This window comes from Nyctereutes procyonoides, unplaced genomic scaffold (assembly GCF_905146905.1).
Source record: "Nyctereutes procyonoides isolate TBG_1078 unplaced genomic scaffold, NYPRO_anot_genome, whole genome shotgun sequence".
Taxonomy (NCBI): Eukaryota; Metazoa; Chordata; class Mammalia; order Carnivora; family Canidae; genus Nyctereutes; species Nyctereutes procyonoides.
The window spans coordinates 29,467,199-29,490,274 of NW_026575044.1; the positions used below are offsets into that span (position 1 = coordinate 29,467,199).

The window sequence follows — 23,076 nt, forward strand, 5'->3', positions numbered from 1 at the left end:
GAAAGTCTCTTAGGTGTTTTTTTGTGGTTTTTTTTTTTTTTTTTTTTTGCATCTGGAGTTTTTGTGGGTTGCATTATGAGACCTAAACACACAAGAGAGACAAAATGTATATTGAAGACAGAAAATAATTGAAATTATATTCTTGGTTATATGGAGAATAGAAAGGAAAAGAAAACAAAGTTTGCTAGTGAATAGAAAAACATAAGTGTAAAGCATTAGAAAACTTCGAGAAAGTGAAGCATACCTCTTCCAGTAGTAGGAAATGGAAAACGGCTGTGAAAATAGTATGTAGGTCATGGGCAGGACAATTCTCACCTTAGAGTTTTTCATTTACCCATTGAAATATAGAAAGCAGTTCTCTTAATTGAGGCCAGAAAATAGATTACAAAATAAAGTAGTAAGGCGGCAGGGAGGTAGTTAGAAAATAGAATAATGCAGTTTAAAATTTCAGGAAAGGAAATGTTACCGCACTATACGGAAGGCGTTCCTCTTTCAGGTGCTATTACTCTTTCAGCCAGGACCTTAGATTCTAACCACGCATTTACTAATCCTAGTCTTTGTTTACATATTTATTAATGATAGATGAATAGGGTTTAGCTCTGTGTATTTATTCAAGAGTCCACTCCTTCATGTAATCAATAAACCAAATCTTATGGGGGGGGGGAAGGGAAGAAAAAGAAATGTTTGGGTGACAGGAATTTAGGGCATGCCGAAGATTTTAGATTACAGAGCTATGATCTTCAAAGAAGTTGGGGAACTCTAGGCTAAAGTGATGGGCGCTATAGCTCCATGCTTGTGGAAATATCAAAAATAATTTCAGTATTTAAGTTGTAAGAAAGTTGGCTCCAACTGCTGAAATCTTCAGCAAAAGTAGGTAAATGACAATAAGTAAAAGTTAAAATAAGGGAGGAGAGATATTCCAAATGATGGCATGACCTTTGAATGAAGTGACTCACTAGGAGCTGGAGAAGGATGAAAAGGGCAGTAAAGGACAAAAAAATGCCTATCTCCAAATATAAGAATTACACATGCTTCATGAGAAACAAACAAAGTTTTAACAACCTGGAAAGAACCCTGATATACATGATAAAGCAAAATGTTTCAAGATAGAAATAATGTTGCCCCCCACAAGAAGCCATAAATATTCTAGAAGAAAAATACATCTATGAAATACAGTTAAAAAGATATAAGATGGTAAAGTAAAATACTGCCTAAAAGCACCAGGATTATATGAAATATTCTTAGTATAGAAAGGCCATGAGATTTGTTCAAAGTGGCATACCCCTAATAAGGTTTTAGTGGTTAGCAAATATCAGACATATTTCAAAAATAAGTAAATGTAATTATAAATATGTATAAGTATATAAACATATGGTTACTCATGATTATTCAGTTTTGATTCAAACCACATTTAAATTTATTTAATTTATATATTCATATATTCCCTATTATATATTTATATATAAATGTATAACAAATATATTTGTATGCAATTTGAATCAAAACAGTGATCATGAATTTTCCAGGGACAAGACATTTTTGTCAGCTACTTACATAAATATGAACAGCTCAGAGGTTGAGGAGTGGCATATATAGAAAAATGGTGTCAGTTTCCTTAAGGAAGAATTATACTGTATTGCTTTAAAGAGAGGGTCATTGCATGAGTAAATAGAGGTAGTTTGAATATCACAAATAAAATTGATAGTATAAAAATTTCAATTCATTGCCAGCCATTATCCTAGACACTGGGGAAATCTTGAGCCTGCCTGAGAAGTATTCCCTCAGCTCTACTGTATTCAGAGACAGCTCATCTCCCCATTTTCCCGAAGAGCATGTCAACTGTAAGCCCAGCATAACTAGGTGCTGAGGTATTTTTCTTCTCTATAATTCAACATAGGCAATTACACATATTGTCAGGAACACAGTCTAAAATTCTCTGTAGTTACAGAACCTTGACTGAAAGAAATAGTCTCTGGTCAGAATTGCTATTCAGTAATCCATTCTTTTGGATATTATAAAATATCTTCTTGAATTAAATGAGCAGAGAGCTGTTCCTGACCATGTTTTATCTCTTCTCTATAGAATTACTACCTTGAGGGTCACTATAAGAAATGGTTCCAATGAAACTCATTGTTGTGTTCACTATAAAGAGGATGTTGTCCATTAAATTCACAATATCTACTTTAAGACCAGAAATTTCTGTCAGGTGTAAGTATCAGAAATAGTGAATAGTATTTATCCTACAGATTTTGTTTATTTGATCTTCAGGGCATTGAATTGACCAGGTTTCCTTTTTAATAGTGTCTGCTAGAAAGCTTAGACTGATGTTTGTCACTTGCTTGCAGAAAGTATATAGGTTCTATTTTATGCACCATGCTTACTTATTCCTTTTTTTTTCTCAGCTAGTTTCAGTTTATTTTTTCTGTTGTATTTGTGCTTCTAGTTATATGTGATTCCTCCACACAGAGTAGAAATAAAGGAGAAGAGAGTAAGGGAGATTCTACCAAATGCAAAATATCATAATACATGAGTGAGAAAAGAATCTGCCTTCAGTTAACTTACAGTCTAGAATGGATAAGTGATTCACAGAAAAACTATAACATAGGGGAAAGACAGTATTTTTTTCCTAGAAAGTAATATGCCATGATAAAATGAATGAAGTTATAATAAGAATGGTCAGAATAATGTAGTGCATTATTAATACACTAAAAACATACATTTAATTGGCTCTCTTGCCAAGTTAAGATATACAGATCTACTTGCATGGTAGAAAAAGTTGAGCTGTATTAAGCACAATATCTGTAAGTGACATAAAATTGACACCAGTTTTTTAACAATATGAATGTTTTCCCACTTCCATCAATCTGTTTATATAGCTTAAAATTCTATTGGCAATTTTAACATGCATTTATAACACTGCTTATTATTTTATATTAACAAATACTTTGCATAATCTGTATAGAGTGTCAGGGTTTCTCCCATAGCTTATATCTTTGTGTTTATGTTGTATAAGATCCAAATATTTCAAAACTGTAGTTACAGATTTTGAGTTGCACTTTCAAGAGTGATTATTTCATTTTGTGATCATTAAAACTAAGAAACTGAAAAGAATTCTAAAAGATATATAACCATCTGAAATCAGAACAAGAAACATTTATACTTAGAGATTTCACAGACTTTCTTGTTAGCCTCTTTCAATGTTTTACAAATTTAATACAGGAATTTAACACAGCTGACATTGAGTTGCAGGAACCCTTGAACTCCCTGAAATCATACGTTTCATTCTTGGATGAGAGTATCTGAAGTACGGCGTTTTCACGAGAAAACATTTCATGGACTTTCTCACCATCTGTCTACAAAGTGGAGAAGCCACTTCACAAATGGCTGGCATGTCCCACAAAACAAGACATCTTTGAGCTTAATGAATTTCAGAGCTGATATTTGTTTTAGGAATAGAGAGATCAGTTGGTATATGCAGCTGCAGAGATTGAAGAAGGTCTGGCTTGTTATTTAAAGGTGGTGATGAGTATTATCTTTATGTAATAATGCACAAAGGTGATGTTCCCTAAACTGACCACCAAAGGAAACAAATTGTATTTAACAATTGAATTAAAAGTGATAATATTGGCTTTTTTCCATCCATGAAGTAAAATGATTTTGTCATTATGCATTCCTGTAGTACAGAGAGACAGAGCTTTGTTTAGCTATTCTGAAGCTTAAAATCTGACATGTGTAGACAGGAAACAGCACACTGCCATCCAGCCTCTCAAACAAATGTCATTTTTATAAGAATTTTAAGCTAACAGTTGGAATCTGACAAGAAATATAAAAGCTTGTTCTATTCACCCACCCCTCTGCATTATATTTCAGTGTAACCCTGGATTTATTATTTCTGTCAACTTTCTAATTCTTGTTTTTGGGTAATAGACCGAGGATAGATAGTTAGAAAATGACACTTGAATTTAGTGACATGAGACTGGGGCCTTTGCCTCCTGGTTATAGAAGCAGAATTCTTTCTAGTGACCCAACCGCATTCTCTACTTCCACAGTCTTTAAGCATTTCCAACCAGCCAAATTTTTCTATTATCAAAAATCAGTTAACTGCATGATTTACTCAGACTGATCTCACTAGCTTAAATCTCCCAGTAAAATGTATCCCTAAGAGGAATGAATTGTTAAATTAGCTGAAATTGCACTTTTGAGAAACTGAAACAGGTGTGATTTGAATGCACATTTTACTTAGATTTTAATGCATGATAGAAAAAGAAACTTGAATATATAAAAAAAAGTATGTACTCTTTTTAAATTACTTGACTTACCCCAAGTTTTATATATATGGACATAATGGTCTGACTCTTGATTCAATGATTTAAATAAAAGCCTTGACCTTTGGACAATGGCCATTCTCTGTCCAAGTATAAGCAAATAGTTTACCCTTAAAATATAAGATAACCAGGTGTTCTAAATATGCTGAACAATGGTTGTCAAAAGCCGCTACTGCTTCATAGGCTGAGATAGCTAGCTGATCAATATCACTTAAACATTTGAATTACTGATTTGCATGCAGAATTTCTAACCAGACTTAATTTTCTGAATTCATCAAAATACTTTGGGGTCCAAAAACATCCTGTCCACTCAAATTTTTTTACAAACTAAGGAGTAATCACTTCTAAATAATATTGGAGCTTTGTGGTCTAAGCTTTTATAGCTTTTTAAAGTAAAATAACAAAACACCATATATTATACCAAACATCTCAATCAATATGCTAGTTGATAATTGCTAATACCATCTTTCAAATGCTCTTGCTTATGGTAAAATGCTTAACTATTTTAACACCTTTGTGGGTTTTTCCAAATACTTATTTTAATAACTATGTTTTACTAGATTTGATATAAACACAGTCCATTGTGTGGAAAAATACTGGATTTTTTCCAGTTTAAAAAAATTTAACTTGTTAGCAAGTATTTCTTCTATATTGTTCAAGATCTCTCATTGTCTAGAACAGTAGTGTGGTCAACAAGACTTTTTGGTTCTGTAAAAGCAAAACCATTTTAAAATACTAAGATATTTGTCTTTTTGACTGAATTGACATTTGCACTCATAGTGTAAAAACGCTGTTGGGTAAAACTGCTGGTACCTTAGTATAAATGGAGGTAATGGCACAGGCAGTACTAATACTCATTGTATTCCTCATTGTCAGGCATTTACATGGCCAACTTTAATTAAAAATTTACTTGGTGATGTAATTAATGTTAATTATGTTAAATCTCAACACTTTAGTACATGGATTTTTAATATTCTTTCTGATGAAATGTGAAGAACACATAAAACACTTCTGCTAAACATCAAAGTAGACCCTCCAGGAAAAGCACTTGTGTGATTTTCAGAGTTGTGAATTGAACTAGCTACTTTTTTATGGACCATAATTTTTACTTAAAAGAGCAATCAACAGGCAGACTGGTTTTTCACAACCAACTATTTGATAAACATTTTCTTGAAAATAAACAAAATAAACCTGTCACTTCAAAGATAACAAGGTACTGTATTTGTTAGCAAAGAAAAATTTGAACTTTCATATGAAAATTAGAATTTTGGAAAGCTTATATATGCCATTGTGAGCTTGACAGCTTCCCAAAATGTAAAGTTTTTTAATGATATGAGTGATATAGGTGGTGACATTAACTAATGTGTTTTTTTATATGGCATAATGAACATTTCAAGATCTGCATAACTCGGTGAACTAATATTTCTTAATGACCAGTGCATGATGTTATCAATGGATCTTAATTTAATAGAGTATGAAAAATTCATTGATATGACTTCAGAATCCAAATTGCAAATATTTAAGAAATGACCACTTGCTGAGTTTTGGTGTAGTAACAAAGAAAATTATCTACAATTACATGAAAAGTCTGTGAAATGCCCCTTCCATTTCCAACTATGTAGCATACATGAGGCTGGATTTTTCTTCAGTTACTATAACCAAAACATTTGACAAATATATTCAGTGTGAAAGTGGATATGAGAATCCATTTTTGTTTTATTAAGCCAGATATTAAATAAATGTGAAAAAGTGTAAAAAAGTACCACTGTCACTAATTTTTGTTGTGAAAAATAGTCATTTTCATGAAAAGTATTTATAATTGCTATTTTTAATGTATTAATGTATTTTTTTAAATTTCTCAGCTTTTATTTCCAAAATGGTAAGTATCTATAAATATAACCTGCACAGTCAAAATCGCTTTGGGTTCCTTAATAATTTTTAAGAGTACAAGTGGATCCTGAGAATAAAAATATTCTGAGGATAATTTATCCAGATAACTTCACTCATGTAGGAAACAGTTAAGATCACAAATCTTTAAATAAACTGATGGAGACAGGGTTTTGATGGTGTGTGGCAGGGATTAGCCAGCCATGTATTCAGTTGCAATTATACAAGAATGTGTTCTAATATTCACTTACTTCCTTACACTTTCTAAGAAATTCATACTTGGTTCGCCACAGTTGCTATTGTTTTTATGCAATAAGGTTGAGAAAATCATTGTTGTGCAGTAACACACTTTAAAACTGGACAAGCCTTAACCAATACTTAGTGAAACAAAATTGTGACACCAAAGAAGTATTTTATTTGTTTAGTACTTTTACAAAAAAAATGGAAAAATCTCAAATACACAAGCTAACCTTACACCTAAAGGAATCAGGCCTAAACCAAGCCGAAGAAGAGTGATAACAAAGATGAGAGAACTCAATGAAATAGAGACCAGAAGAACTGTAGAAAGATTATCAAAACCAGGAGCTGGTTCTTTGAAAGAATTAATAAGATAGATAAACCCTTAGTCTTATTACAAAGAAAAAAAGACTCAAATTAATAAAATCATGAATGAAAGAGGAGAGATCACAACCAATACCAAGGAAATACAAATTATTTTAAAAACAGATTATGAACAACTATATGCCAACAAATTAGACAATCTGGAAAATATGGATGCATTCCTGGAAGCCTACAAATTACCAAAACTGAAACGAAGAAATAGAAAACCTGAACAGACCAATAGCCAGCAAAGAAATTGAAACAGTCATCAAAACTCCCAAGAAAGGAGTCCAGGGCCAGATGGCTTCCCAGGGGAATTCTAGCAAACATTTAAAGAAGAAATAATACACATTCTACTAACACTGTTTCAAAGGATACAAATGGAAAGAATACTTCCAAACTCGTTCTATAAGGCCAGCATTACCTTGATTCCAAATCCATGACCCCACCAAAATGGAGAATTACAGACAAATATCACTGATAAAATGGATGCAAAAATTCTCACCAAGATGCTAGTGAATAGGATCGAACAGTACATTAAGAGAATTATTCACCATGACCCAGGATTTATCCCTGGGATGCAAGGGTGATTCAACATTCATAAAACAATCAATGTGATAGATCATTTAAATAAAAGAAAAGACAAGAACCATATGATCCTCTCAATAGATGCAGAGAAAGCATTTGACAAAGTACAACATCCTTTCTTGATTAAAACTCTTCAAAGTACAGAGATAGAGGGGACATTTCTCAATATCATAAAAGCCCTCTATGAAAAGCCCACAGCGAATATCATTCTCAATAGGGAAAAACAGAGATTTCCCCCTAAGATCAGGAACACAAGGATGTTTAATACTTTTCACTTCAAATGGTTAGTTTTGGCTCCCAAACTTGCATGACTAGTCAATTTTATTATCTTCAGATCAAATGCAAATTACTTTGTTAAAGAATAACTATAGCAAATCAAGAAACCCAAAATTCTTGAAAAAAGTACTGAATAGCAGAATTCATATGATTTATAACATATGAAATCTTACCATCCAAGGCTATTGGCTTTTTTAATTTTTTACCAAGTACTTGAATTTTTAGCAATTACTGATAAGCAAGTATATACAGATAATAATTTAATAAAAAGAGTAAATGCTAATTCCATCATATATAGTAGGACAGCAGTTCTGTATTTTCTGTTCTCATTATTGCTTTAAAGGTAGCACAAAACATATATTGAAATGAAACTAGTAATCTAGGATTTGAGACTGTATAGATCACATGTACTCTAGTTAGTAATTGTTCTAGTACTACTTACTGATTGAATATATATACATATATATGCATATACACACACATATATATTTTTGAACTTGCCTTCTGAAAGTTTAACATTGAAAGGGTTTTATTAAAAATTATGCTGAGGGGGATGCCTGATGGCTTAGCGGTGGAGCGTCTGTTTTTGGCTCAGGACATGATCCCAGGGTTCCGGGATCGAGTCCCACATCGGGCTCCCTGTGAGGAGCCCGCTTCTCCCTCTGCCTATGTCTCTGCCTCTCTCTGTGTCTCTCATAAATAAATAAATAAAATATTTTTTAAAAAATTATGTTGAGGATATTATTATTATGTTGTTGAGAATATTATTGAATTAATTGCGTAGTTCAGATTGATTAATAGTTATTGCAAATCAGGTTTGACAGATTCTTTTTTTTAAGATTTTATTTATTTATTCATGAGAGACACAAAGAGAGATATGCAGAGACATAGGCAGAGGGAGAAGCAGGATCCATGCAGGGAGCCTGATTTGGGACTCGATCCCAGGACCCCAGGATCATACCCTGAGCCAAAGGCAGATGCTTAACTGCTGAGTCACCCAGGGGTCCCAGGTTTGACAGATTCTTATTAATAGTAAGTCTCTAGAAAATCCAAAAGAAATTGTGTTTGGAAATCTTAGGATAATTCTAACCTCTCTTTTTTTCATGATATCGGGAAGTGATTCCTGCCAACCTCTGCCCATAGAACATTTCAAGTCAGTTCAAGTGCAGCTCAGTGAGAACGCAGTGTTACATCTGCCTCATATAGGTAGGAAGGCTGCTGGTAAAAAAGAGGTCATATGTCTTGTAAAAAGTTGGAAAATTATAGGACAGGAAATAAACTTTATTACATAGACCTAAATCCTTTTAGAATGGGTCACCAATATCCTCTACCTTTCCATACATGTAATTTCATTTGTTCCAGTTCCCATGTGATAGCTTGAGTATAAAGTGGAAGTTGGGCACAGGAAATGGGTAAAATGTTTTGTATACTTTTCATGAACAGGCTTTCCATGTTCTAAGGCTTTCTTTAGAGGAAAGTTTGCTTTTCTAGGGCCTATAATTGTTGATAATTAACTCCACTTTTTTTTCTCCCTAGAATTCCATTCTTCTACTCCCTATTCTCTTAATCCTCACAGTAGCTTGTAGTTGAAAGACTGCTCTTCTAAATCAGGTCTATAACAATTGACGTATTTATTAGTCTTAGTTTTAGTGTTTGGGGAATTTTGACATATGTAAGAAATAAAATACTTTTACCAGAGCTAAATATTTCAGGAATACTGTAACTGTTCTCTTTCATTCTGGCCATGTGGCAATGTAGAAAAGGTAGGATAAGTTTGTGGAAGATGTGATGAAGAATCAGGTGAATGGGAGTTTAGAAAGCATGAGGTACATGGAGAAGAAATATGGTTACAAGTCTGGGAATTGTCCTCTAAGTTCCTAAAACCCAAAATAGTAGCTAAAGACTATATAAGAGATTATAAGAGATCCTTATATAAGAGACCCAATGTGCTTCTGTAACTAGAACCAGATGCAGGGAGAGCTACTATATCAAGATTTTGTTCTGTGAGCAAATGATGCTAACCATCAACTAGAGAACAAATCTTGAGTCCAAAATCAAAACATCTTGCTTTCTTGATGGACAGGGAATTGAGAGAAATAACTTTGTTATTGATGAGTCCTCTTATTAAAGGGGACCATCAAGAAAGAATATTAACCAAGATTTTAGACTATAAAACTTCTAAGGCAAGATTGAGAGTCAAATCATATAGGTATCATATATGTATGTGGATATATAATTATAATGTGGATATTTATATGATAATATGTATTTATATAATTACATATATAACTACAAGATAAAATTAGTATTATTTGTAATATTTTGCAGTGTAGGCATTATTTTATTTTTTTTATCTAAATTCAATTTGCCGATGTATAGTATAACGCTTATCACATCACATGCCCTCCTTAATGTCCATCATACAGTTACCCCATCCCCTCTCCCACTTCCCCTTAGCAACCCTCAGTTTGTTTACCAGAGTTAAGAGTCTTTCATGATTTGTCTTCCTCTCTGATTTTTCCTCATTCAGTTTGCTCTCCTTCCATTATGGTCCCTTGCACTATTTATTATATTCCATATATGAGTGAAACCATATGATAATTGCCTTTTCCAATTGACTTATTTCATTCAGCAGAATACCTTTCAGTTCCATCCATGTGGATGTAAATGGTAGGTATTCATCCTTTTCAATGGCTGAGTAATATTCCAGTGTGTGTGTACACTACATCTTTTTTTATTGTATAGGCATTTTTTAATTGAATGGTATGGATTTTCTGTTTATCAGCAAAGTGACTGAGGAAACATATATGCCCTGAGAAATAAAAAGGAATATCTATGAACGCAAGTTCAAGACTTTATTTCAATTTGAAAAAATATAACAATACCTTATATGTGCCAAGCACTGTGCTTGGGGTGAGATATAAAGATGAGTGAGAAATTTGAATCTGATATGAGTGATATGCCAGATTAGCTCATTTATACAGAAAAATGGGGATGGATAGCTTTCCTGCAAACTGTATTCTAAGATTTTCCTCTCTTTTTTTTTTTTTTTTTTTTTTTTTTTTTTTTTTAATTTTTATTTATTTATGACAGTCACACAGATAGAGAGAGAGAGGCAGAGACACAGGCAGAGGGAGAAGCAGGCTCCATGCACCGGGAGCCCGATGTGGGATTCGATCCCGGGTCTCTAGGATCGCGCCCTGGGCCAAAGGCAGGCGCTAAACCGCTGCGCCACCCAGGGATCCCAGATTTTCCTCTCTTGAATCATTTTTTGGACTGTAATTCCCCTTAAAGAACTCTAAATCCTGCCAACTTTCAAAAGAGAGAGTTAAAGGCATTTATTTTAACATAACCACTGTCATATTCTGATGACAGAAATGTTATCACTGTTTCCAGTATATTTAATTCCTGAATCAAGGGTCATCTCTTTGAAGTTTTCCAGATAGAGAAGAGTTAAATAACCATGCAGAAAATTAATGGAACTATTTAAACTTATTCTTACTCTCAAATAGATACTATTTAAATGAGAACATATATCTTAAAATGAATGCTAATAATGATAGGCAAAACAATGGCCTTCAAAGTTCATGGCTTAACCACTGAAACCTATGAATGTAATCTTACATGGCAGAAGGGATTTTGCAGATATGATTAAGTTAAGGACTTTGATATGGAGAGATTATCCTGGATTATCGAAGTGAGCCCTAAATGTAGTCACAAGTTGTTATAAGAGAGGGGCAGAGGGAGACTTAGAGTGGGGCAAGGTTATATGACAACAGAAGCAAAGGGAGAAAATGTGATGTGAGCCAGGCCATGAGCCAAGGAATGCAGGTGGCCTCTAAGAGCTGGAAAAGGCAAGGCAAGAAATTCCCTCCAGAAGGAACCAGATCTGCCAACTTCTTTATTTTAGCCCCATAAGACTCATTTTTAATTTCTGACCTTCAGACAGTAGGAGAATAAATTTGTGTTGTCTTAAGCCATTAAGTTTGTGGTAATTATAAATGTCCAATGAATTGCATTAAGTAGTGCTGAAGATTTTACATTTTTTCCTTCCAGTAATTTTCTAAACAGAGGAATTAGATGACACAATCTTCTACAGCAGAAATGCACACACCTGACAAATTATTACTATAATAGGTTTCTGCACTTTTGCCCTTCATTACACATACTATAGAGTGGTTGTGGTCCACAAATGTATACCTGTGACCCATCATAAATTAGTCATCTGGTCTCTGTTTTTTCATGTTGCAGAATTTGTTGTTTATTCAGAAGAACTTTGTACTTACAAAAAGGGAGTTACTTCTATTAACGCATACTGGATCTTAAAATTTATGATGATTAGCTGTCATTATCCAGTTACAAAAAGGGAAATATTATCATTGTCAGTCTATAAAACTATTTCATTCAAATAATGCACTTTCAATAACCACACTAACTTTTTAACTGAAGGGGGCTTCCATACAAATAAGTTTTATTTTAGAACTTTTCTTCTAATTTCTTTTTTTTTCAGTTTTTTTGAAGTATAATTGAAGTAAGGTATTGTATAAGTTTAAGGTTCATAACATAATGATTTGTTATATGTATATATTATGAAATAGTAAGTTTAATTAACATCCATAACCTCATATAGTTATATTTTTTCCTTGCAAGGAGAACATTTAATATCTACTCTTTTAGCAACTTTCAAACATACAATACAGTATAATTATGTATAGTCATCTCCAAGTTCTTGTCTGTATTCTGACAGTAACTTGGAAAAAATTATAGTTCAAACACTTTAGTGTAGAGAAAATTCACTAATCTTAGAATGAAAAGCAGCATTCATAGCTTATACTCCTTTTATGAAATACTTGACCTTAAGAATATCATAGCTTCACTTTTAAATAAACAATTTAGATGATTTTGAAAGGCCCTTCATATCCCACAATTTGATCTTGTGAAATACCCTTTATACTAATGATGTTTAATTTATGGGAATAATTATATTTGGCACTAAAATATCAATGGGTCGAATATTTTCCTTTTCTTAAATTATAATGCTGTTTGTGAAAATATTAGTCCGTTTTCAAATCTCATTTTAAACTACTACCAAATATGAAGTTTAAATTTCAAGTATCTTAGGTCATTTTATGGAAATAAATTATAAAGTATCAAGTTAACAGCCAGTTTTTCACTACTTGGGATTTAAAGCATATATTTGTTGAGGAAATTCTGGGACAATCAGCATTTTCATAGTTTTCTTAGGGTAGGAAGAAAACACTGGTAATATTATGGAAAACCTTGGCAAATCAGATTGCATCATGAAAATACAGTCACCCACCTCAGAAAAGTACACAGATAATATTAGAAAGGTTTTGAGATCAGTGGTAAGAAAGCACTTTAAGCAGCTGTTGAATTACAGAATATGTGTCTCCTTGTTTGACATACTTTTTGGAAAGGTAAGTAGATAAAAGAGGCACTATTATCAAGAAGCAAATAAATCCAGTGTTTACAAAATCATTTCATTTAGTTTAAGAACAAACACTCAGATAAGTCAGCATTTCAAATCCAGTGCAAAAAAAAAAATGTTACACCTATGTTTTATAAAGCTGTAAGAGGCTCAGAATTACTTACTTCAAGAAGTAGCAATTTCTGTTAGAAGATGCATGAAAAGTGTTAACCTCATGGGAATCCATTTGTGACAACAGAGCAGAAAGCAGTCCCTGCTCTGACAATAAAAAAAAGTGACAGATAATATGGAAGTAATCAATCTGAAAGGTATAGAATATTTAAACCATGAAATGCCTAAAAAGCCATAAGCGAGATCTTAAAATCAATATAGGATGCTACTGAAAGACAGAGTAATGACTCAAGAATAAGAATATTATATTGTTTCCAGAAGGGTCTTGTGAAAATACTATGCGTTTGTATTTTAAAAAGAAAACATGATTGTTATATTGTTTCTATAAAAAGAAACAAATGATGCTATTTTATAATATTAAATGACACAATATAGAACATATAAAAGACAGAATTTTCTAGCATTTTGGTCTGTATTTAAGAACTGAACTATTTTGATGAGAACAAAACCATATTAATCCTTAAGAAAGCAAAGTTGCAGAGAGCATAGAACCCAATAAGTGCTTAGGTCTGAAGAGATTTAATTGGTTTTATTAGTACTTCACTTAAAATATTTCTAGATTCAAGGAATGTAATTACTTCCATCTAGGAAGCTCAGAGGCATTAAATCACATTTGTCAAGGTGTTTGACTGGAAAGTCAAAAAGCAGAAGTATTTCCTGGTTTAAATTGGAAGATCAACCACAGAAATTAAAAGTATGTCTGAAAGAAAAGAAAGAATGCTGTATTCTGGTAGTCCTTGGAACATCCTTTTTAAATAAACGATCATTTCTAGTCATGTTTAAAACCAAAGAATGGAACTGGCCATCATATTGATTTCTCCAAACGATATTATTATTATTATTATTATTATTATTATTATTATTCTATGTTGACTGCTTTGAATCAAATGTATTCTGGATAGAAGGGAAAAAATATCTTCCTAATTTCTAACATAAGTATAGGGATAAGATGTTTATAACTTTTCCTTATGAGCTGAGGCTAGATAAGTTTGTTGCCAACTTGGTATGAGGTACTAAATACTTGATTTTCATATTGTGCCAAAGTATTACAGTAGAAACATGGAACCTGAGAAATCTTGTCCAGTTGATTCCTGTGCCTAGTACTTCTTTTAGGAAACAGGGTCACAAAGTTCAGTAGTGGAGACCTTCATCCCTCCCCACAGCTCCAATTCCTCCCAGAATCTTTCAACTCTAATTATACCACACTAAACAGTTCACTACTTTGGGTTTTGTTTTGTTTTGCCTTTGGAGAGAGAGGGCAGAAATGATAGAAAATTAAGGAAATAAGAGGTCTTGTTAAAAAAAAAAAAAGAAAGAAAGAATTACCTTTAGAGATACTTTGGAACAGCCCAGAAATGGTGAAGCAAAATTTAAATTACAGACATGATAGTCAACACTATTTGTTTGCTTTTACGTGTCCAGTAATTTTGCTGTCTGAGAGACTTTTTTCCCTTTATGGGTGATATTTCCATAGATTACAGATTATTTAAAAGAAAAAAGGTTTCTAGATGACCAAATATCAATATTTTCAGATACTCTTTATCTCCAATGATATATAGCCATAGACTTTTTTTTCAAGATTTCTCTTGAAATATTGTGACCACTTTTTAACTAAAACTTCCCCGTCTTACATAGAAATAGTCCCTGATAAATGCTTCATTGTATGGACAACTAAGCATAGATCATCAACTTTTCCAATCAGTTAACCACCATGAAATACTCCCCAGTGCTTGGGGAACTTTATGCTTCTGTATCCTTTCCACACTGGACTTCTAGACCTTGTTCCTGGCCTTGATGCAAACACTAGTTCTGTCAACAAGCTCCATCTCTTCATTTTTAATCCACAGTATGGGTATTGCTATTGTCAAGCTCTCATAAGAAAAGTCAACCATCAAGTTTCTTCACAAACTGACAGAAACTTGCTTGAGATATGTAATATTTGAGACACTCAGTTTGAAGAACACAAGGTATTTGTTACTAGGTATTTTCCTAATATATATTTTTTTCGGGATCCCTGGGTGGCGCAGCCGTTTGGCGCCTGCCTTTGGCCCCAGGTGTGATCCTGGAGACCCGGGATCGAATCCCACATCGGGCTCCTGGTGCATGGAGCCTGCTTCTCGCTCTGCCTGTGTCTCTGCCTCTCTCTCTCTCTCTGTGACTATCATAAACAAATAAAAAAATTTTTTAAAAAAAAGTTTATATTTTTTCATTTTAAATTAGACCACCAGAAAGCAGTATACTTGGAATTCCCTAGATCACTGTCACTGTTTCCAATTTGATTGATTCCTACTCCTCTTCCTTGATTGATTTCCTTCCTTCTACTTACTTTGGGTTAAATTTCTCTTTACTTTTCTAGCTTCTTAAAATGAAGTCTTAGATCATTGATTTTAAATCTTTCTCTTTTTTTCTAATACAAGCACATAATGTTATAAAGTATTTTCTAAACATAGCTTTAGGTACATCACACAGATTTTTTTTATAAATTAATTTTTATTGGTGTTCAATTTACCAACATACAGAATAACACCCAGTGCTCATCCCGTCAAGTGTCCCCCTCCGTGCCCGTCACCCATTCAGCCCCACCCCCCGCCCTCCTCCCCTTCCACCACCCCTAGTTCATTTCCCAGAGTTAGAAGTCTTTATGTTCTGTGTCCCTTTCTGAGATTTTGATAATAATTTTATCTTTTTATTTTTATTCTGATCTATATATTTTCAGAATTTCGTGTGATTTCTCTTTTGACTCATAAGATACTTAGAAGTGTGTTGTTTATCCTGAAAAAGGAAGAGAAAAAACAAGAAACAAGTATGTTGTTTAATTCACAAATGTGTCAGGATTTTCTAGATTTCTTAGTGTCATTGGCTTATAATGAAGTCTGTAATGATCAGAGAACATATTCTGTACAAATTCGTTTTTAATAACTGAAACTTAATGTTATATACTGCATGTTGTCTGTTTTAGTGAAAATTCCTTGTACATTTGAAAATAATGTATATGCTGCAGTTGTTAGAGACAAGCGTTTTATAAATCTTGATGCTGCTGTTCAAGATGTCTGCAAACTTTGTGATTTTTTGTTTGTTTAGCCTTTTGTCTGTCAATTACTGATAGAAGGTATTAAAATCTCCAACAATATTTTTCTAGTTATTTTTTGCTTTTATTTTGTCAGCTTTTACATTACTTTTTTTTTTGGCTGGGTACAGTATACTTTATTGATGGTACATGACAAGGTAGGGCTCCCCAAACCTCTCACCTTCTTCAGGGGAGTTTAGGATGGAAACTGTGAAGGTCAGAGGATTCTTAGTGTGTTGGGGACACCCTAGCAGTTGAGGGCCTCTCTCTTCCTCTTGCTCTTGCTGTGGCTGGTGGTCCAGGGGGCTCTTACTCCTTGGAGGCAATGTGGACCATAAGATCTACCACCTGGTTGCTGTAGCCAAATTCATTGTTATACCAGGAAATGAGCTTGACAAAGTGGTCATTGAGAGCAATGCTAGCCTCAGCATCGAAGGTGGAAGAGTGGGTGTCATTGTTAAAGTCACAGGAAATAACATGGTCCTCCATGCACTACAGAATGCCCCTGAGGGGGCCATTTAATGCCTGATTCACCACCTTCTTGATGCCATTATATTTGGCAGCTTTCTCCAAGTGGCAGGTCAGATTCACAACTGACACTTTGGGGATGGGACATGGAAGGCCATGCCAGTGAGTTTCCTGTTCAACTCAGGGATGACTTTACCTACAGCCTTGGCAGTGCCAGTGGAAGCAGGGATGATGTTCTGGGCAGCCTGTTGGCCATCACACCACAGCTTCCCAGAGAGGCCATCCATGGTCTCCTGGGTGACAGTGATGGCATGAACAGTGGTCATGAGTCCTTCCACAATGCCAAAGTTTTCATGGATGACCTTGTCCAGAGGAGCCAAGCAGTTGGTAGTAGAGGAGGCATTGCTGATAATTTTGAGGGAGTTGTCCTACTTCTCATGGTTCACACCCATCAGAGACATGAGGGGATCAGCAGAAGGAGCAGCAATGATGACCCTCTTGGCTCCACCCTTCAGGTGAGCCCCAGAGATCTCCATGGTGGTGAAGACCCCATTGGACTCCACAACTACTCAGCACCAGCATCACCCCATTTGATATTGGCAGGATCTCTTTCCTGGAAGATGGAGATGGACTTTCCATTGTTCACAAGTTTCCCATTCTCAGCCTTGACCTTGCCATGGAATTTGTTGTGGGTAGAATCATACTGGAACATGTACACCATGTAGCTGAGTCGATGAAGGGGTCATTGATGGCAATAATATTCATTTTGCCACAGTTAAAAGCCCTGGTTACCAGGCGCCCGATACAGCCAAATCCATTCACTCCAATTTTCACCATTATGTCTCAGTGACAAGGCCGGCATTGCACCAGAAGATACAGCTGTCTGTTGAACAGGGAGGAGCAGAGACCCTGCATTACATTCCTTGAAGCTCTAAATAGAGATCCATACACACTTATGATGATTTTATCTTTCTGATCAATTGACTCTTTTATCTTTATGAAGTGTCTTTATCACTGGTAATCCCTTATCTTAATGTCTACCTTGTTTGATACTAATATAGTCATGCTGATTTCTTGATGCTTATGTCCACACAGTATATATTCTTCTTTCCTTTTACTTGGTCTGTCTCTTTGTATTTAAAGGTTATCCTGTGTAGGCAATACATAGCTGAGTCTAACAGACTCTACTTTTTACCTGGAGTATACATTCAAATTATTCATATTTTTCATATTTTTATTCTTTACTGAAGTTTCCCATTCTTTAAGCTCATCATTTCCATGTTTTCCTTAATTACTTGAATCTATTTACAACAGCTGCTTTAAAGTCTGGCAGAAATTTCATCACCCAGGCCATCTTGGGATCTGTTTCTATAGGGCTAAGTTTTATCTTCTCTATGAACCACAATTTTTTATTGTTTGTTGGATTTTCTACAGACTCGGGATACTCTTTTATCTTTCCTTTAAGTGGTTTAATTTTTGCTTTTTTTACTACAGGGTATAAGAAAAATCTTTGTCAACAAAGATCTCTTTTCATATCCTCCAGTTTCTGCCCATTTTGGTTACTCTATAGTGCCTTCAGATATTTGATTTTCATATTATACCCACAGAATATAATTGCTGTCTATGGGAAGTATGCTGCCATCACCAGAAAAAGAACTATAGTTTCCATTGTGTATATGGGTTTTTCTGTGAAAAGACACAAGATTTTTAAAAATAACAATTTATCAGTTGAATGTTAAAATAAATATTGCATATTTCTTGTTTTCATATTATTTCATTTTTCATCTAATGTTTTACATACATACATCACACATATATATTTTACTTACAAATTATGTGCAATACTGGATATATTATTTGCAATTTTGCCCTGTTACAATTTAAATTCACCTGTCTCTATGTCATTAGTTTTCAAAAGTATGAGTTTTTAAATTGCATAACATTTAACATATAAATAGGTCATATTTTCTTTTTCCAATTTTTTATTTTTAAGGGTAATTTTTAAAATTTTTGTTACTTCCAAATTGCTTTATTCTTAAAAAATGCAATGATAAAACTTTTTGTGAATATCCATTTTGCTTCTATTTATTTTTTTCATTATTTATTAGTAGCAAGGGAATTATAGGTTCAAAATGTTTAAATCTTTACAGTTAATTGATAAATATCAGGCCAGAATGTTTTAGAAAAATAAGTATATTTATAATAAGATTCATAGACATTGCACATAGGCATAAAATATATGAGATGAAGTAGATATGAATTTAGTTAGAGATTTTTTCCTTGGTATATTTTTTTGTATCTTAACCTAATTTTAAATTTAATTTTTTCAAATAAAATATTTAAATAAAACAAAGATTTAAATTGTACTTCAATAACAAGAGCCCCCAGCTCCACTCTTCTACACCTCTCATTGTCCCTCCCTAGATGCAGATACTTTAAAATCTTTTCTGGTATTTACTATTATATTTCTAAATATGTACTGTCTGCTGTACTTTATTATTTTTCTTTCTGTATTAAATTACTATGCCTATAATTATTAAAGTATGTAGCATGAAAAATGTTTCATGTAACTTTTTCTCTTTTCCGGGTTAATATTTGCATCTTTTTCTATTTCTTTGCCAAGTTTTTTATACACCTAAAATGAATTCATTCTGTGATTGTTTTTTCTTTGACAAAAAAAACAGCTTCCTGCAGCTCCTTTCTTGCCCCAGTTTGACTTGTTGCCTCTTATTTTTTTCTGCTTAGCTATTGTCTTGTGTCTGCCTTTCCAAGTCACCTTAGGAATTCTCTTTGCCACTTCCTTGTGTCGGATTTACTGCTTCCCGGAATCAACTAGACTTTTTGTTTGTTTGTTTGTTTGTTTGTTTGTTTGTTGGAGGTGTAAATTCTGTAGAGGCTTCCTGGGAATATTTGAGAATCTATTCATTAACTTTTGCTCTGTAACAATCCACCCCAAAATTTAGTGGCTTAAAACAATTATTTGTTCAGTTCTATGGAGTCAGTTTTTTGGGTTCTTCAGATCTACCAGCTCAGAGCTGGAGAGGCTAAAATGGCCTCACTTCCTTATTTGTGACTTGATCTAGGATGACTGATATGGCTGGGGCCTCACTCCATGCACTCGGTCTCTCATCTTTGGAGACTACCTTTGGCTTCTTTGTGGTGATCTCTGGGTTTGCAGTAGCATGAGAAGGCAAGCCGCGGTGCACAACCACTTTTTGAGCCTCTGCTTTGGTGTCATGTTTGCTCATATGTCGATATTCGAAGCAAGTCACATGAGCCAAACCCAGATTCAAAGGGTAGGGAAAGGTATGCCATATCTTGATTGGAGAAACTGCAAAATATTGTAATCATTTTTTTTATTTTTTTAAAGATTTTATTTATTTATTCATGAGACAGAGAGAGAGAGAGAGAGAGAGAGAGAGACGGGGGGGGGGGGGACAGAGACACAGGCAGAGGGAGAAGCAGGCTCCATGCAGGGAGCCGGTGGTGAGACTCAGTCCGGGGTCTCCGGGATCACACCCTGGGCTGAAGGCAGTGCTAAACCGCTGAGCCACCCAGGGATCCCTGTAATCATTTTTTTTAAAGCTACCCACGTTGAATATTTAAAAATGATTTTAGTTTGTCCTCCATTGTGATTGACAATTCCCTGGTTATGGAGTTCTGGTTTAGCAGCATTTCCCTTTATAGTTTTGAGCCATAATTTTCTGGCTTCCGTTATCCTCAGAATTCTGACATCATTCAGTTACTGATCATTTGTATGTACACATTACTTCCTTCCTTTCCTCTTCCTATGTGGAAACACTTAGCTTTTCTCTTTATTCCTAGTATAGTGAAATTTCACAGTGCTCTCTTTTGACATGAGTCTATTTTCATTAATTGTGTTAAATAACAGGTAAGCATTTAAAATCTCCAGTACATGCTCTTAGTTTAGAGATATTTTCTTGTATTTTATGGGTAATTTCCTTTTATCCTGGTCCCCATCCCTTTTTACTTTTTCTCTTATTTTAAGAACATGTATTTTTCACTTTAATAGTAATATTGCTATTGATACTAATTGTGACATTTATTGAGTGCTTGCTTTGTACCAAGCATAATTCAAAGTGCCTGTACTGACCCATTTAATTTCATCCTTACAACAATTCCATGAGCTGGGTATTCACTGAATGGCTTTTAATGGGATATTATTATTATTATTAATATCCAAATTTGACAGATATGAAAATAAAAAACATTTTTTTTTAAATTTTTTATTTATTAATGAGAGCACAGCAGAGACACAGGCAGAGCTGACGTGGGACTCGATCCCAGGTCTCCAGGATCAGGCCCTGGGCTGAAGGCTGCGCTGAACTGCTGAGCCACCCAGGCTGCCCAAGGTTTATTTTTTTAGAATGATAACTTTACTCATTTGGTTATTTTCTATTTTCTGAAACCTTTTTGTTGTACTTTTTAGTGATGCGTTTCAACTTCGTCTTTCAATTCTTTTTTTATTAAAAAAAGTTCTCATTTAAATTTCAAAGAGAACTATCTTTTTCAGAATTTGTATCTCTGAGAATATTCACTGTAAATTTGCTTGCTTTTTCCTGTTTTCTGCAGTATCTCTTTCTTAGTTTTTTTTTCTCCTATTTCTTTTGGTTTCTCGTTTTGTTAGAAGTATTTATCAAATATCTGGTAATCTCCAACTATCTGTTGGTGAGACGACTAAAATAATCTTTGTAGGCTGTAGGTGTGATGTTGACTGGTGGACCTCAGCATGCAGTCATGCCATTTCGTTGTAAGAATGTTCAAATAAGTCTTTTCTCTTGGTTTGATCAATTTCTTCAAATAATTCAATCTCCTACACGTTTGTGGGAATTAGGGAGAAGGGAGATCTGTATAATTGAGGGCTGATGTATAGAGGAGGAAATCACATTAGACAGAATATATAGCCCTTCATAATTTGTTTTTAGTGTGAACTCTGATATGCGTGGTTTCCTATACCATGACCAATAATTCTATGATAATCTCTGTAGATGACAATCTTCCAAATTTATGCTAAAGAGAGGTACCTTCTGATAACATAGTTGAGGAAAAAACTCTGGGGTGTTCAGAGCTTCCTTTGAGGATTTCCAACTAATACTCTTGTTTTTATTCACACATCTCTCCTCCCATTCCGAGGCATATGATACCTCCAACTTTTGAGCACTTTTGAAATTTAGGGTACAAAATGACAATTTTTTCCACTGCTGTAAGTGCTTTGATTTCCAACTTTCTAGAAACCTAAATCTGTTAATATTTAACCATTTGCTTTCCAGCTTCCAAAGTGTGTTGATATTTTTCATAGATATTGTTGTAATGTCTACTGCAGATCCAGATTACTCTCCTAGGCAGATTTCCTCCATGTGGAGATCGAGGTTGTTTCCATCCTTAGGATTTTCCATCTTAGTATGAGGTCCATATGATTACCTTCACAGGAAAAAGAACAAAAGGATGGCACACTAGCTCTTAAATATTTTAGCCTAGAAGTTACACATATTATTTCCATTCACAGCACATTTGCCAGAACTAGACATGTGGCTTCCAGCAAGCTGGCTTAACATGGCCAGCACTGTAACTTATGAGGGGCAACAGTAGTATTAAAAATGCCACATACTGAATCATGATCTTTCCAGCCTCCACCAGACTATTCATCAAATGTCATGTTTTCTTTTAGTTTCATTTAATTTTTGGTTTTTAACAATAGTTACCCACTTCTTTTATCAATTCTCAGTACTGATCAGGAAAGATTAAGATATCCTCCAGGAACAATATCCACATCTCAGTGACTTACAGCTACAAATGCTGATTTCTTACTCACAAAAGTTCACTAAAGCTCTGTGACTCTCCAGGATAGATCACCTGCACAAAGTAACAATGCGATCCAGTTCATTTCCATCCTCTGGCTCCACCTTCTCAACCAAGGGCCTTCAGGGTCTCCGTGCTGGACGAGAAAGCTGAGAATCTCCTAACACCGGTTAAATAAATGTCTTGGCCTCAAACTGATTCATGTTTCCTCTATTACTGGTGAAAACTAAACTCGTGGCCCTTCCAAGTGACAATAGGACTGAGAAATGTGGGGTATCCCATGGACAGTTGGTAAGTAGTCAGGGTCTCCCGCGAATCTTATTAAAATTCTAAAAAGTGTCTGGAGGGCTGGGTCAACATTATGCTCTTTGATAGACTAAGTGACATTTCAGTTATGTTATAAACAGTAAATCATATCTAAAGTT

At 34.3% G+C, this 23,076-nt stretch overlaps 1 protein-coding gene and 1 pseudogene across 1 annotated transcript in view; one reads left to right on the forward strand and one right to left on the reverse strand.

Annotated features, from left to right (window-relative positions):
- CCDC178 (coiled-coil domain containing 178) overlaps positions 1-23,076 on the forward strand; it is a 374,243-nt gene that overhangs the window by 160,520 nt on the left and 190,647 nt on the right. The window lies entirely within an intron of this gene.
- On the reverse strand, positions 16,673-17,668 carry LOC129508906 (glyceraldehyde-3-phosphate dehydrogenase-like; annotated as a pseudogene).